Source organism: Molossus molossus, unplaced genomic scaffold, assembly GCF_014108415.1.
Source record: "Molossus molossus isolate mMolMol1 unplaced genomic scaffold, mMolMol1.p scaffold_m16_p_11, whole genome shotgun sequence".
Classification (NCBI taxonomy): Eukaryota; Metazoa; Chordata; class Mammalia; order Chiroptera; family Molossidae; genus Molossus; species Molossus molossus.
The window spans coordinates 12,016,212-12,034,060 of NW_023425346.1; the positions used below are offsets into that span (position 1 = coordinate 12,016,212).

General features: G+C 44.5%; 1 pseudogene; it reads right to left on the bottom strand.

Moving 5' to 3' along the window:
- Positions 1-316: 316 nt before the first annotated feature.
- Positions 317-728, bottom strand: LOC118625559 (annotated as a pseudogene).
- Positions 729-17,849: the final 17,121 nt, after the last annotated feature.

Genomic DNA, 17,849 nt, shown 5'->3' on the forward strand with positions numbered 1-17,849 from the left:
GACTAGCGGTGTCTGTGTTTCACTAGACACAAATTGAACTGCGAGTGTCTGGTTTCAAGTGAGATCCCTGGAATATGGCAAAACAGAGGTGGGCTGTCTTGACCTTGAACATAATTATTAAAAGTACGTTTTGCTAGAGGGGAAGAAGACAATGGACATTCTCGATGCTCCAGGTGGAAGTGGTACTTGCCTCTTAGTTTCTTGAAAAAGAAGTTTTGAAAGTTATATACATGGGTTTCATTTAAATTATGCAGCAATCCTTTATTATTACTATTATTGCCCCAGATTTTGTCTACTGAAGCTCTCCATCATCGAGTCAAATGCAATATTTCACAACTGTAAGAATGATGATCACCAACAAAAGGCTGATAGTAACCAAAGCCATGATGGCTTTTATTTTGCACCTGTGCCACCACATCTGTCGGCGAAGCTGTTTGGATCTGTTGCTAAAAGCAGTTGTGTTATCTGATAAGCTTTCTGATTTGTCCTGCAGCTCATCTAGTCTCTCCCTTCTTTCAATTACCTTTGTAATATTTTCTTGCATGACATCAATAATTTCATCCACCTGATTCTGAACATGCTTAATTTTATCATTTCTAGGTCTGATGGCCCCCTTAGAAAAAGTCTTCCTCTTCATCTGACTCATCTTCCAAAAGATTTCTCCTTTCACTTTTTACAGAACCAGTGACATCATCATCATTTAGGTGGCACTTGAACTTGGGAGGCATTTTTTTTTACTCTAGAACTACTCCTCTACTTCCTGGCAGAATAAGTCCTCACCACCTGAGTCTCCAAGGAGGTCTTGGGGAAACTGCGGGAAGGAGTGGGGAGCCCAGGAACAGGGCGGGCAACGGAGGCAGTGGGCGCCCACCTTACGTCGACCACTCTCCTGCAGCTGCGCCCAAATTATTCTTTATTTCAGTTAGTGCACCCTTTATTTCTGACTGGTCCTTTATTATGCTCTTGAGGCCCTCACTAAGGTCATTGACCATCCTTATAAGCAGTGTTTTGAACTCTGCATTTGTTAGATAGCTTATCTCCATTTTGCTTAGTTCTTTTCCTGGAGTTTTGTTCTGTTCTTTCATTTGGGACATGTTTCTTTGTTCCTCATTTGGCTGCCTCCCTGTGTTTGTTTCTATGTATTAGGTAGAGTTGCTATGTTTCGTAGGCTTCCTAGGGTGGCTACTGTAGTAGGTGTCCTGTAGGGTCCAGTGGCACAGCCTCTCTGATCTCCCAGCTGGGCCCTTGAGGCGCACCCCTCGTGTGGACTGTACACCCTTCTGTTGTAATTGAGTCTTGATTGATGTTGGCATGTCAATGGGAGGGTTTTACTCAGGTTGATCAGCTGCAAGGACTGGCTGTGCCTACTAACCACTGACCTCTGATTACCTTGGATGATCAGTGGTGTAGGGGCCCACCACACAGAGCAATACTTACTTCACCAGGGCTTACTACCCCCTGAGTTCATTCCTTGAGTATGTCACTTGTGGAGGTGGTTGGGTGGTGGTGCTTCATCATGGTCTGAAGCTGTCCACTAGAAGACCTGGCTCTGGAGCAAGGTCAGCTACTGCCTGTGTTCTACTCAGGGCCACCAGACATAAGCTACAAAGTGATATGCTGAAGACTGCTGCTTGTGCTGGGCTTGGAGGTGCCCAGGAACAGCCAAGTGGTGAACCAAGTCTGGCTGCTTCTAGTGCCAGGCCTGGAGCCACTTAGCCAGAGGTATGGGGTTTGCTGTGGCCAGATGCTGCTTCTTTGAGAGAATTTAGGAAATTCTGAAGCAAGATCCAAGACAGGCCAATACTATGGTAAAGCTACTGAAAACAACTTGGGTGGACCTGAAAGTTGGGTGGGGCAGGGCCTCAGGGAATCACCAGGGCGGGACAAACAGTGTGAACCAGGTTGCTAGAGTCTTAGATATGGTGGCTGTCTGCTGCCCCAGGGAAGGGCTCACAGAAGGAACATCAGCCTCCATCAGCACATCTGTCGAGGAGAAAGCTGCCTTTCCAGCCCTCGGCCCAATGCCAAACAGCTCAGTTCTTCCCCGTATGTCTCCGGTGCCTTTCAAGCTGCCTCCCCTCCATGCTGGAGCTCAGAGAGAGTGGGTCCAAATAAGTCAGTGCGTGGGCCCTTTAAGAGGAACTGCCTGAGGCTCCCATAGCCTCAGCCTCCCTCAGCCCCAGTTCCTGCTGGTTTTCCAGCCAGAAGTGATGGGGATTCTCTTCCTGGCACTGGAACCCTGAGCTGGGCACCTGGTGTAGGACAGGGACCCCTCACTCCGCAGGGAGGACCTTCCCAGCTAAGGTGTCCTCCTGATTTTTATCTGTCACACATAGGTGTGGGACCAGCCAGTCCACCTCCGCCCTCCTACCAGTTTCCATGTGGCTGCTTCTTTAATGTCATAGTTGTCGGACTTTGATTCAGCTCGATTTCAGGTGATTCTGAATGATGGCTGTTCTGTAGTTTACATGTAATTTTGATGTGGTTGTGGTAGGAGATGAGACTGTGTTTATCTACTCTCCATCCTGACCAGAAGTCCTCTGTCTGGTTCTAGATGTGTATATGAAAATCACACAGGCCCTGGCCAGTTTTGCTCAGTGGTTAGAGCACCAGAGAGTCCCAGGTTCAGTTCCTACTAAGGGCACGTACCTCGGTTGTAGTTTGTCCCCGGCCCTGGTTGGAGTCTTGTGGGTGGCAACCAGTCAATGTGTCTCTCTCATGTCGAAGTTTCTCTTTCTCTCTTCCTCCCTCTCTCCCTCCCGTTCTATCTGAGGATACATGCAAAAATGTCCTTGGGTGAGGATAAAAAAAAAAAAAAAAGAAAGAAAGAAGATCACACAATCACACAGTACCAAGTGTGAAGTGTGAAGTGTGAAGTGGTGACTCAGGAACATGTTGCCAGACTTTCTGATGGCACCAGGAGGATGTCGGATGTGCCACATTGGAATTACTGTGGTCCTAAGCATGGGTACACCAGCTTTATGAAGGATTCCAGCTAGAAAGGACCCAGCGTGTTGCACAGCCCGAAGAAGTCACTATTCAGACCACAGGCAGCTCTAAGCAGAGCGAAGGGCCTGTGGTTTGGAAAGAGTGAGCTGCAGCAATTCCTCAGATAAACAAACGGGAGGGCTTCCAAACGTTTGCGGGTGTGAGCTGGTAATTTTGAACATGGCTTAATAAAATTTTAGAGTACCTTGTGATCACTCACAAAGGATCTAGAGTGAGAACTCCATCCCTGCACAGAGGGTATAGGTGGGTCAATGTGGGACCCACAGAAGGATTCTGAGGACCTGGAAGAAGAATGTAGTTCAGACAGAATTTTTCTTTAGCCACATTGATTTTGTTACATATTTGACAAATATTTACTGAGTGACTACTGTTCCCCACAATTATTACTAGTCTGTTAGTAAGAATGAAATAGAGATGGATATCGGAACTTATTTCTCCTTGTGGTTCATTAGATATTTGTGTGTATAGTAAATTGTATTTGTTTTTATTATAGAGCATTGGAACAACCATTCAAAAATTTCTTCTATAGTGTTTTTAATATCACTTATCAATATTTTCTAAGCATTATGTATCTGGCTATATCCAGGTGCCTTGATTAGGTGGTCTACACCTGATTTTTTTATAGTAATGATTTTGGTGTCTAGAGTGCAGATAATAAAGCTTCCTATAGGATTCGATCTTAACTAGGCTTATTTCTGGCTAGGCCTGCTATGTATTACACTAGCACATGAAAAAACCACTATCTTGACCTATACTTTCATGGCTTTCTATGGAGAAACTCCTGTTGACAATCTTACTGCTAAAGAGTCATGTCTACAGAAGGCTGGAAAACAATTCTTCCAGCTTCAGTGTTCATCCCCTCATAACATTATCCAGTTCTTTACTGTCTAAAAATGCATCCTTTCTTCCAACTGCTTTTGAGAGCCCTCAGAGTACATAAATCCAGATTATGAATTGCTTCAGAAGGCTGACCCTTCTCAGCTGTCTTTACCCTCGTGTTAGAGGAGGCACCCCGTGTCTTCCTGACGTCCGTGATCACCAAGTGGCACCACATCCAACATGCCCTTCTTTGACAAGAACACTTTTTTGGGACCAACATTAATTGAGCGGCTACCATGTGCCAGACACTGTAGAGTCTCCATATTTGATAGTCATAACAAACTGATGTGGTAGGTATTCTTTTTTTTTTTTTATCCTCACCCGAGAACATTTTTCTTTCTTTCTTTCTTTTTATTCAGATGGAGCGGGAGGGAGAGAGGAAGAGAGAGAGAGAGAGGGAGAGAGAGAGAAACATCGACGTGAAAGGGACACATCGAGTGGCTGCCACCCGCACGACCCAACCAGGGCCGGGACAAACTGCAACCGAAGTATGTACCCTTAGCGGGAACCGAACCTGGGTCTCTCTGGACCGCAGGCCGACGCTCTAACCGCTGAGCCAAACCAGCCAGGGCTGGTAGGTATTCTTAAATTTAATTTACAAAAGGGAAAACAGAGGATAGAGACTTTTGGTAACATGTTCAGCTCACTCTGACTCCTAAGTCTTTGTTTTTTCTATTGCAACCAAGAGCTCTACACCTTACACTGTCTGTTTAAATGCACTAGATTACTATCCAATTATCTTGGACGAAACTTTTATCTTCTAAGCCCATAAAACTGAGGTGTCAGTGCTAAGGTTTTTTTTTTTTTTTTTGCTAAGGTATTAATGACTGATTTTACTTTTCTCAGGTGTATTTGCATTTGAAGAGTCTATTCATCTAATCAAAAAATATTAGCTAAGTTAGTATTTGAATATGTGTAGAGAGGCAGCAGAGCACAGCTGCTAGGTGTGGGCTGCGTGGTGACAAACGACTGGGGTTTAAGTCCTTACTCGCTGCGTGAGGTGGTTAAATAGCCGAACGTCTGTGCTTCATTGTAGTAATATGATTATGGTGAGAAGGAGAGAACTGAAATGACATCAAGCTCTTACCACAGTGCCTGGCACACAGTAAGTGTTGAAAATATTCTCTGGGAGGCAGGGAACGACACAGCGGGCACACATTCAGTCCCAGGCACAGAGGATGCCCAGGGTCACGTGAGCTCAACTCGGCTCGCTAATGATATCATTTTGGCTGCTTCAAAAATGACAATTTTTTTTTTTTGGCAATAGCAAAACTGTAATGAAATAGCCGAAGTATACTGAGCACTCATTATATGCCAGGCCCTAAGCTAAGAGCTTTACGTGGATTACCTCATGTAATTCTCAACAACTCTACGAGGAGCTATTATCCCCATTTTACAAGGAGGGGCAGGGCGGGCATTTGAGTCGGTCATTCTGACTGCAGGACCCGCTGGACTGCACCTCTGCTCCTTACTGGGCTGTCCTCTCACACGTCTCTCCTTCGGAATCCCCCCGCCTCCTCCACATGCCCTGGCCTTATTTCCCATGTTAGTTCACAGCGAAAGATTGCCAGCTAGAAACAGAAGTGTGTTAACCAGTGTGTTAACAGAAGTGTGTTAACAGAAGTGTGTTAACTAGGATGTGCATTTCTAGAGCTTCATGCAAATAAGCAATGGGACACCGACTGGGGCTGCTGTGTGCTGAAGAGCTAAGAGGGAGGTTGTACAAGGAATTTGGCCAAATGTGAATATTTATATTTTTCCAAATAATTAACTGTGGCAGCTTGTAAGTGAAATATTTGCCAATGCTCATGAACATTACCCAGTGTAATGTTATCTTTTGATTAAACAACATATGTTCTCTAATAATGCATATGTATGAGAGAAAGAGAAAGAATTCAGAATTTCTTAGATTTGGCGGGTACCAGCAAGGTTCTTACATAGTTCAGGACTTTCAAGGGAGAAAGAGATTAGGATTCTGTTGATTTTGCATTGTTCCTTTTCTGATCCATCTACGGATAATATTGCCAGTGTTAGTCATGTAACTAATAACCTGTGCAAAGAGCACTGGGTTAGTTTGGAAGTAGGAAAGAAAATCAACAGTTTCATCGAGTGTGATTTAACTTCTCAATGGAACTCATTTTCTAGATCATTGGATCTCCAACATTAGCTGCCTCAGCATTACCTAGGGGCCTTGCTAACCAGAGATCTGGGGTCCACCCCGAGTTTCTGATGCTGCAGGTCTGAGGTGGGGCCTGAGACTTCATTTCCAGCCAGCTCCCAGGTGCTCCTGTGCCACTGGTCTGGGGACCACACTTTGAGAACCACCTACCAAGGCTGAGGTTTAGATTGTGTGAAGCAACACACAACATAGTGATTAGCTGGAAGTCCTACTGTGGTATTTGAGATGTGTTTTTTCGGAGGTGCTCTGAGAGAGCCACACACATTTTGATTTTTAAAGGTACCAGTGGTTTGATGAAATGGTGTCTGGTATAACACCGACTGTGATAAGCCAGAATTGTAAACCGGACTCTAATGATAAACTTTCAAGTTATTATTATCATTATTTTTGCTGTAGCCATTGGCAGATCTTCAGAAATTATATACAAAATAAAAAGTGAATGGAAAAATGCCCATCTGTGGTATCACAGTGCTCAAATGGGTGCTTGATGTCTTGGGCATTGGTTGGCTTGGTCTTTGGTGCTGCTGTCTCCATTAAAGACTTCTCAGCAATTCCTCAGTTTCTTGTAGGCTTAAATTCTCAAGACACACACTTCAGAAGAATGGAACCATTGTATGCTTTTTTTGGGTTATTTTAAGTGATATTATTTATATCTTATCACACCTATAAATATTAGAAAGTATCTACTGCAAACCAAATTAGATATGAAAATATAACAACCAGATTGTACTGTGGCTCATTTCATGGTGTCCCCATAATTAAATATTATTTCTAGAATAAGTAGAGTTGAGCTCAATTTTAAATGGGTGTTAGGTCCAGCGTGGTTAGAGAAAGAATTCCCCTAGAATTTACAGAGTTCTCTTATTTCGATCTAAGTTGATTAACTCAGAGTCATCTTCCCAGCCTGTTCTGTTTCATCACAACTTTAATTTCCTTTCTGGTCTAGAGCGCCATGAAGAATATGTGAACTTTAATCGGCAGGTGAACTGTCCAGGCTGTTGGATTCTGAACTAAGGGCTTTGAGAAGCTGTGTATATACGAGGACACTGAGGTATATAATTACTAAATTTGCCTGGGCTAGTGGTTCCCAACAGGGGTCAATTTTGCCTCTCCACTGAGGACATTTGGCAATGTCTGGAGTCATATTTGGGTATTACAGCTGGGGAATTGTTGCTGATTTCTAGTGCATAGAGGCCAGGATTGCTGCTAAATATCTTATCCTGCACAGCACAGCCCCTCATGACAATTACCCAGCACCAAACGACAGTGTGCTAAGGCTAAGGAAACCTGGCCTGAGATATAAGGGAAGGGAGCTGAGATGCCCTCAGTTCATGGGTGTCTTAGACAGGCAAGTAATTGCAGACTGTGATGTCTCAGTTTCCAACTAAAGGATCCTATACGTGACTTGGGAACACCTGGCACTGTCAAGCCAGCAGGAGGGAGAGAGAGACAGAGAGGAGGGTCTGTCTGAGGCCTCGCAGAAACAAGGCTGCTGTTCTCAGCCAGCAGTGGGAAACCCAGTCTTTGCACTCATTTCAAACTCTTAGAAACAAATAGACTCTTTCTTGTTATCCTCGTGCGGAGCTGCAGAAGTCATTAAATGCATTTTGAAGGGAGAATGATGATTTCTCTCCCCTCCAACACAGTGTTCAGTTAATTTATTCTGACTGGATGTGGAGTGAGCCCGAGCTGGACAATGTGTGGAAGTACATGCCTGTGCCTCATTATCTCTAATGGGAGTTTCAAAGGCACCGGCAGGTTTAGTGTCCTGTTTGGTCTGACTTGTAGAACACCTGTCAATAGGCTGCTTTCCTGCTCAGTCATTAATATTGAAATGATGTGGTTTAAAGGTCAAACTGTGCCTACAGCAATATTAAAATTCATCATTTATTTTTTCTAGATGACAATGCGAAGAACTAGGAGTGGAAACTCGCAAGGGAGGGTGAAAAGGTAATAAGAGCACTAACTAGGAGAAGCAGCCACATATATTTTCATTGTATTACTATAATTGATATATTAAGGAAGTTGCTTTTTTTTTTTTCTGGTTGGAAATCTACATTGTTCAGTTGACTTGTTGCAGAGCTGAACTACAGGGTACCAGGTCTACCTAGATTAACTCTGAGTGAACAGGAGCGGCTGGGGGCTTTCCTGCAAGGTCCCTGAAGGCTCCTGCTGTCCTTCTCCCACTGCCTGTGACCCTCCACCTTCCCATCCTAGGCAGTCATCACCGTTCCCTTGGTGGTCTGCTCAGGTCTCCTCCACAAGGAACTACACCTTGGTTGGGTCTACCACCTTTGCTTGCTGTGCATCTCATTCTCAGTAGAGGGCGCTAGTCTCCACCACTGTTGCTTTAGGAAGGAGTTCATTAACACATTTATGGAAGATGCTAATAAGGAAATGGTAGTAAACATTTGTCAGTTTTTGGCCATTTAGCACCCTTGTTCTATCAGGGCTTGGTGCAACAGTAGATCCAGGTGCCAGGCTCCCACCATGGGTGACAAGAGAACTCAAATTGTTCCCTTCCAATTGAGGAGACTTGATAGATAAGATCAACTCACCTCACTGGCCTCACATTGAGTAGAATATTCGTGCTGTTTGAAGCCCTGCAGCTTTTTTGATTCTCGCTGTAACCAACCCTATATAATGGTCCATTTATTTTCTGAGTTTCCTGATGCTGTTCTTCCGAAAACTTCCCTTTCCCTAATAAAACAGAATTTTCATGAGACTTGTCCTATTTCCTGAGAGTTATGTCTGAAGATAAAGCTGAGAAACAATATTTGATAATGCTCCACAAAAAAATGGACTAGTTTTCTGGACTTGAGCCCTTCCACTACCTCTTGCCTTGATAAGAAAAGCCATATAGGTTTCCTTTGTTGCAAATTATCACAGACTTGGTAGCTTAAGACAACATGAATTTATTATCATACAGTTCTGGAGGTCAGAAGTTCAGAATGGGTCTCATTGGGCCAAAATGAACGTGTCAGCAGGCTGTGTTTCTTCCTGATGCCCTAGAAAGGGAATCCATCTCTTCCCCTTTCCAGCCTCCAGCTGGCCACGTGCCTTGGTTAATGCCTTTTCCATCTTCAGGACCAGTAACTGCATCGCCCCCACCTCTGCTTTTGCCATCACATCATGGATGACTTTGGCTTTACTGCCTCCCACTTTTCCTTAAAAAGGACCCTGTGATATTATCAGTTCACCAGGATAATCAAAGACAACCTCACATAACAAGATCCATAATTTAATCACATTTGCAAAGTCTGTTTTGCCATGTAAGGTAACATAGTCACAGGTCTGGAGATTAGGATGCGGACATCATTAGTGCAGGGGCACATGAGTCTGCCTGCCACAAAGGGAGAGGATTTTTTAAAGATTTGTTTCTTATATACTATTCCTTTTCTCCTTTTTTGGGCACATTTTTTTTTTTTTTTGCCTGTAAAACACAAATCCAGAAACTAAACTTTAAGTTTAGTAAATTATTATAAGGCAAACACCCTTTGAACTACCATCCAAATTAAGAAATAGAACTTTGCCAGCCACCCCAAAAGTCCTTTATACATCTCATCTGAAATGCAGGCTCCTTCTGCCAAATATAGCCAAACTTTATAGTAATTAGGTCTTTGAATTTTTTATATTTTATCATCTAAGTGTACATCTTCAGATGTACATATAGTCTTATAGTCTTTTCCATAAAAATTTGCTAGGTGGGGCTATTTGACCTGTAGAACATCCCACAGTTTGGATTTTGGGGATCACAGTTCAACATGTTCCCTGTCCCCCAGTTTCCTGCAGATTGGTGCTGGATCCAGAAGCTTGATTCCATCCCTTTGGCAAGACTATCGGTGGTGATGTGTTCTCTCTCCAGCAGCCACAAAATGTTGCTTTTTGCTCTTTTTGATGTCAGCACTGCTATTGCTCAATGCTCATTAATTCATTGGGGGTTGCAGGATGATAAAGTTCTAGTGATATTAAAAGGTCCGGGGAGGGAAGGATTACTGAGTCATGAGCATGTGGACATGGGCTCCCCAGCCACTCCCCGCCTCCACTACTGTGTCATAGGGGAGGGCTTTAAGAAAACCCCTTTAGATATGTCCAGGGCACAAGACATCGTAAATCCTCTCCTTACTATTACTAGAGTGATGACATGGAAGAGTCCTCAGGAAAAACTGAGGTGTCCTTTGGAATTTGCGGGGTAGGGGATGAAGACAGGCTAGTTGGAGCAGCACTAATAGCAGGGCAGAGAAAGAGGGCATTGGTGGGCATCCTGGGGTCCCCAGCCTCAGACGATGCCTGTTGGGACAGGAGAGCCAGCAAAATCAAGCATCATGGGGACTGGTTGGAATAGGAGCTGAAGACCAGTCTCAAGAGATCAGGCTAGCAGGAATCACCTGTGTCATTGCAGTATGCTGTATTGAGGTACCTGTGGAAGGGTCATCAGGGCATCCTCAAGGTCCCCCACAAAGAGCCCCATTTGGATAGATGCACACAGACCTTTGCTCCTTCACTTTTGTCCTTCCTCACTGTGTTGATCAGGAGAAGCAGAGGCAGAGCAGTGGTGGAGAGGAAGAGTGTGGAGAAGGAGGGAGGAAGGTGGAAGGACAGCATGCACCCACCCTTACCCTTCTCCACTGCTGTCTAGACGTGCGGGTCTGCCCTGAGACGTGGGTGAGGGCAGGAGCTTGAAAAGGGATGAGAGATTAAAGTCTTGATGCTAGCAAACTGATAAAATAACACCGTTCATTAATCCTGGAAACAGACAGAAAAGCTACAGGATCTGATCAGCTCAAATTGTTGCCAGAGATGATGAAGGGAGTCCTGATACAGGGTGTTTGTGGGCAGCAAGGAGGGGGAAAGAACTTTTCAGAATTTTATTGTACCCTACCAATTATTCAACTGATTTCATGTATGTTACCCAGAGATAGTTCCCAGAGTTATTTTCTGATGCCTGAAACCAAAGCACTGTACACAACACAAGTGTGTCTCGCCTCTCAGAGGCATTTGCTTTGCAACGCGGGATCTTTTACATTCAGGGTTGGACTGTTCCGCGCCCTTCACCAGGTGTGAGGGGGAAGAGGGTGCTCGTTTTAGGAAAGACTGTTTACTCCCTCACACAGTGAGGCTCAGCGAGTCCCTCCTGCACTTGGGTTGCCACGGTTTTACCAGACACTGTCAGGACAGAGGGACGGTGGGAAGGCCACCGCCAAGGCCAGCTGTAGCTTTTTGTGGCTTATACTTGTGGTGCCACTCCGGGTCACTGATGACTCCAAGACTAGTTCCCTTACCAGTGAAGTGGGAATAATAACAGCTTGTATACTTGTGAGAATCCAATGAGGTGCCATGTGAAAAAGCTTTTTTTGTTTTGTTAATCTTCACCTAAGGCTATTTTTTCCATTGAGTATTTTTAGATAGAATGGAAGGGAGGGAGGGGGAGAGAGAGAGAGACAGACAGAGAGAGAGAGAGAGACAGAGAGAGAGAGAGAGAGAAACATCAGTGTGAGAGAGAAACAATGATTGGTTGCCTCCCACATGATTCCAACTAGGGCTGGGGATCAAACTTGCAACCCCCAAACGTGCCCTTGACTGGGAATTGAACCCAAGACCCTCAGTCCGTGGGCTGACACTCTAACCACTGAGCCAAACTGGCCAGGGTTGAAAAAGCTTTTTAAACTGTAAAGTTGTGCAAAACATATTTTTTTAAATTTAATTTTTGAATAGGTAGTACATTTACATGGTTTAAAATATTTTAAAAGGTATAAAGAGAAAGTTGCCTCTTACTCCTGTCCCATCCTCTCACGGTGCCCACTGTGACCAGCCTCTTCAGTGCATCCAGGCAACGCCCACACAGATCCTCCTGTTCTCCTTCTGCCCTCAAAGGCAGCGCACTTTGTGCTTGTTCCTCAGCAACTTGCTTTTGTCCCCCTTCTATTTAAAATATATTTTGAATATGCTTCCATGTTAATAAATACCTCATTCTTTTTTTTAGCAGCTGGTTTAATAAATCCTCTATTGATACACATCTAGGTTGTTTTCAATATTTTCCTATTCAGATAAGTCTGCAAAGAAGCATTGTGTGTGTGTGTGTGTGTGTGTGTGTGTGTGTGTGTTTGCATACTGAAATTTTCTGTCAGAGGAGGAAGAGTTTTTCATTCTTTGCTAATATAGGTGCCCTGGTCGGAATGGGAAATTTTAGACAGTTCTCCTTCTCTACAGCTTTTACCAAGCTACTTATATTTTGCCCTGGATAGGACTGGACCATCCCAGAGGCCAATTCTTTGTAACTTTTGAGGAAAGAGAACGTAAGCAGGAAGGCTTGGTGCACAGTTGGATTTCTCTTTGTGGGATGTGATGAGTCTGCTCCCACAGAGAAGGGATCAATATTGCTTCCTTTCCATATTTTAGAGCGCTTTTCTCCTTCAGGGATGGAGATAACATTCACCCACAGAGTCATTGTGAGGCTGAAAAGAGACTGGAACCGAGTTCCCAGCTCATAGACACGGTATAAATGTGAGACACTTGGCTGCTCTATCAGCAAGGCTATCTGACGGCCCTCACTCAATGCCCTTCACTCCTACAGAGTGAAATATGACAGGTGCCAGAGGAGCAGGAGCTGAACAAAACTTGCAGGTATGGCCGTCGTTCATAGTTGGTGGCAGGTGCCCAAGGATTCCCTTCCTAGTTCTCTCAGAGGGCATCATGTCAACATGCCTGATGCTGGGACAGCTCACCCTGCCCTCCCTCTGAGCACCACCTGGCCAGACACTGGCCGTTCCTCCAGCTTGTATGATGGCAGCCACCATGAAACACAGAGCACGTCCAGGGTGATGTCAGTCACTGTGGAGAGCAAGCCATTCTCGGGGCAGAGGTCATGGTTGGAAACAGGTTGGAGAAGTAGGCAAGGGCTGGATCTTCACAAATCTTGATTGCTGAGGTCAAGATTTAGATTATTCTAAAAGCTATGGATTTGACTTTTTAAAAAATACAAGTTTGCCTTTTTAAGATTTCACATGTAAGTGAGATCATGCAGTATTTATCTTTCTCTGTTCAACTTATCTCTACTTACCATAATGTCTTCAAGGTCCATTCACGTTGTTGCAAATGGCAGGATTTCCTTCTTTCTCGTGGCTGAATAATATTCCACTGCAATATACCACATTTTCTTTATCCATTCATTCATTATGGGCACTTAGGTTATTTCCATATGTTGGCAGTTGTGAATAATGTTGCAGTATACATGCAAGTGGTGCATACATCACTTCAAGATGCTATTTTCATTTCCTTTGGGTATATGCCCAGAAGAGGAATTACTGAAAGACAAATACTGTAAACTATCACTTACATGTAGAATCTAAAAAAGTCAAACTTGTCAAAACAGAAAGTAAAATGGTGGTTATCAGGGGTTGGAGATGGGGGAATAAGAGAGATATTTAAGGGTACGGGGAGACTAGATCTTAGTTATTCCCACCACACACACAAAAAACCATGTTGTAGTAACGTGATAGCAGCACAATGACAATCATATTATAATATATACATATATTAAATCAATATGGGTACACCATTAATTTATACAATGTTTTATGTAAAATATAGTCCAACAACAAAAAAAACAACAACACAAACCAACCCAAGGTTTGGGTTCCACTGAGGGTTAAGTAGAAGCACGACCCAAGCAAGACCTTTATTTGCACCTAGAAGGAGCACTCTAGCAACAGTGTGGAAATGGCTGGAAGGGGAAGGCACTGGGCAGGGAGCATGTTGAGGGCTCTCCACCAGGACGGGACATGGGAATGGAAGCTGAGACCCATTAGAGGGTGCAGAGTGTGGGAACTGGAGAGGGGCAGGAAGAGGGCGGAGGGCAGAGCCTGGGATGAATTCCTGGTTTCTGGCTCTGTTGGCCACTTGGATGGTAGTGACATTTCTTGAGCTGTGTGCACGGGAAGAGAAGCTGGTGGCACATGAGGGCTGAAGAGTTCCAGGTTGGTGTCTGAGTTGCTCGAGGGCCATCCAGGTGGAGCTGGGTAGCAGGTAGTTTAAGGTGTTAGTTTGGCGTGGGAGAAAGGTCAGGCCTGGAAATACACTAGACCAGTGACCTATAGATTCTTTTGACATTGTTATTTATTTTGGGGAAAGTGTTCTTTTCCTTCTTTCAGGTCTGCAGCATTTCCCCTACAGTGGAAACCTTATTACCCAAGTTCCAAGACCCCTTGGATGGTGTTCCTTCACCAGTGGGGCCTTGGTGACCACGACCACCTGCCTGCTGAACCGGAGAGTAACAAGCCAGCATTCCTATCCTCTGCTGGATGCTGAGTCTACCAGCTACAATCAATGTAATGAAAAGATGGATTAAATGTTTTCTTTTATGATTACAGGAATAATGATCAATTATGCAGTTGTTTATTTTATCAGCATATCAGCAGATCTTGACTTGAATCCTTAAAAAAGTCCTTCTAAAACATCAATGGAAGGTTGCTGCCCTCACCCCCCAGTGTTCCTTCATTTAATGGAATTAATTAACTGTTGTTTCCTCCCTTCTACATGGATGTCTACAAACCTACAGGCTGACGCCCTGGTAAGAAACCCAGTTGTAGAGAAGAAAGTGAAAGTCCCATCCATGTATCATCTTGAACATCGGAGAATACGCATTGTGGCATAAATTCCCCCAATTCTTCAGTTCTGGCCTATTATCAAAGAAGAAGGACCTCCATGGGGTGTGTGACTCTTTGTACATTCAATAGCTCCTTTGAAAAAACCCTCGCATTTTCTGCTGCCATAGAAACCATCATTTTCAAGTGTATTGTAAATGAAAATGGCCCCCTGGCTTCATATTATCTCATATGTATATTCTCTTTTAAATGTGGGGAAGTGTGCCTCCTTTCTTTCTGAGATGCCTGGTCTGTCAATCTTATTCTCGTTGTGTCTGATGATAGTCCTGGGGAAAACCGAACTCAGTCTTTCTGAGTTCAGAGATAAGAAATGAATGCGACCGAAGGTGCCAGTATTCATTTTACTGCAGTCAGAGGTTTCATGTTCCTGGGAGCAGATACATCATGGAAAAGAATTAAAGAAGAAATCTTTCCCTCAGCATGGCTACAACAGTATCGCTGATCTGTGCAGAAGGGCTCACAGAACAGCCACCTGAAGACTGGTTGTTCGTAGACATTTCATCTGTTTTTCACAATTCACTTTGAGGAGAATCGGATATTTGTTAGGGTGGCCTGCAGTGGGTGTTCGCTCCTCTCTCCTGCTCGGGCTCTGGCTGGCAGTGCTGTTGGATGGCACATCTGGGTCCCCGGGCAGGAGCCGGGCAGCTGGGCCATCTCTCCAGCCACAGGGCCCGAGGCAGTGGCAGGGAGGCATGCTGGGAGACCTGGGTAGAAAACTTTCTTTACAGTCCTTAGTTAAAGCATAACTGATTTTGCACATTTAAAATACACCCCAGCAAAAGGTCTCCTTCAAAAAACTGCCTTAATTTAGCTAAATGTCCCCTTTTGCATTCCTATAGACTTCGTCTTGTTGCTCATGAAATATTTTATGTTTATGTTTCTTTCTTTTTTTTTTTATCCTCACCTGAGGACATTTTTGCATTTATTTTCAGATAGAGTGGGAAGGAGAGAGAAAAAAACATCCATGTGAGAGAGACACATTGACTGGTTGCCACCCCCACGACCCCAACCGGGGCCAGGGACAAACTGCAACGGAGGTACGTGCCCTTGGTGGGAACCAAACCCGGGACTCTCTGGTCGCAGGCCAACGCTCTAACTGCTGAGCCAAACTGGCCAGGGCTTATGTTCATGTCACCCACCAAACTCACCACTTTTTAAGGGCAGGGCCAAGCCCTTTTTTATTCTTTTTTTTTGTTGTTTAAAAAAATTTTTTTTCTTTACTGATTTTAGAGAGAGAGGAAGGGAGAGGGAAAGAGAGAGAAACGTCGATGAGAGAGAACATCAATTGGCCGCCTCCTGCATGCTCCCTAGTGGGGATCTGGCCCACAACCTGGGTATGTGCCCTGACTGGGAATTGAACCGGCAGCCTCTTGGTGCATGGGTCAGTACTCAACCACTGAGCCACACCAGCCTGGCCCTTTTTCATTCTTATGCCCAGTGTCCAGGCCAGTATCCTGTACCCAGTAGGTCCTCAAAAATCTTTTCCAACAGAGCTAACATGAGTTGAAAAGCCATAACCCATCACTTGGAGTGAAATTCTCCAGGACAGACACCATGTCTCATGAATCTTTGCAGTAACAATGGAGATAATAGCTGACATTGATTGGATACCTGTGTGCAGTATTACTGCTAATCCTCTCATAAATTCCATAAGATACATTCTGTTATTGTCTCCGTTTTTCATACAATGAAACTGAGTCAGAAAGGTAATTAGCTTGAATTTGTGACACAGAGCATTTGGCCAGTACTATGATGTTATACTGCCTCCCGGCCTAAGTATATCCCCTTGTATAGAGAAGATATTAACAGATGTTCATTGAATGAATAAATGTCATTGAAATCCTGGTAGCTCAAAGTCATTAAATGTGTCCAACTTGCTTTTGAAATGTAGTTGACATCTAATTTCTCAGGGTCTGGTGGTTGATATTTAGGAGACTGTTGTGGTAATCAATCATGACAGGAGTTCACACATATTTGGTTCTCATCCTTCTAGGTATATAGTATAATTCACTTCCCTATTACTTTCTGTTAGTCATGGACAGAGGATCTGCCTTAGCCCCTGAAATATGAGTGGAAGTGGTATGAGTCACAGGCAGAAGCTATAAGGGTCAGAATGTGCTTCTCCACGTAGTCCAGTGTTTGCCCTGCAGTGGTAAATGTGAGCCCACGTGCCAAGAGGGTACTTTCTCAGCCCGGTCTCGGTAGCAGGGCCCTTGATGATCCATTTTAATTATGTGCAGTGTGAGAGAGAGAGCTTTTTTTTTCTTGGCTGTTGGTCACTGATTCTGTGGCTTGCTTATAACTGTTGCATAACCTCACCCACCCCGACTGGAACAAATATGAAACAACTGAATTTCTCTCATTTCGACCATTTGGACATCACTGGCAGCAGTGAGGGGTATAGGTACCAGAGGTCTTCAGAAATTCCCTGGTCATTCAACAAATATTCAATGATTTCTCCTGAAATTCCCTTTTATACTTCAAGGTCAAAGAATATTGTCTTTACTTGGGAACTCTTGTTGGCACCGACTAGATAGAACTCCTGAAGGGATTATTAATATGGTTGCCTTTTCTGGATTTGGCTGTTTTAGGTCAGTTCCCCAGAAACAAACCAGAGAGGACACAATGGTCGGGCGCTGTGTTTCAGAAGGATGCCCAGGGGAGGCCAGGGAGGGGTGAGTGAGCAGAACAGGAGGGGAAGAAGCCTGCCAGGGTGTGGTCTACGCTGGGACAGCTCAGTGTTTTCCACCTGGAGCAAGGAAGGTCGGCTTCCCTGCCCTCCCACTTGCCAGCGATTGGCTCATGGCTGCCCTATGGGGCAAGGGGCGAGACAGAAACTCCCAGGAAGCACCTCCTAGAGGTCAAGGGCCACCCTAAAGAAGGTATGCAGGCATTGGCTGTTGGAAGCACTGAATGAGGGAGGGAGGGTGTGCACGGAAAAAATTAATTTGAGGGCATGTCTCAGTTTTGGCCTATTTTAAGCATCTGTCAAAGAGAAATCAAAGACTGACCTCTCCATTCTGCGTGACAATGAAAGGCAGGGAGGCACAGGGGTGCAAAGCGACCTTTCTGTCCTCGGGGAGGCGGCTGTGATGACAGATGAAGCTGGCACTGAGAAC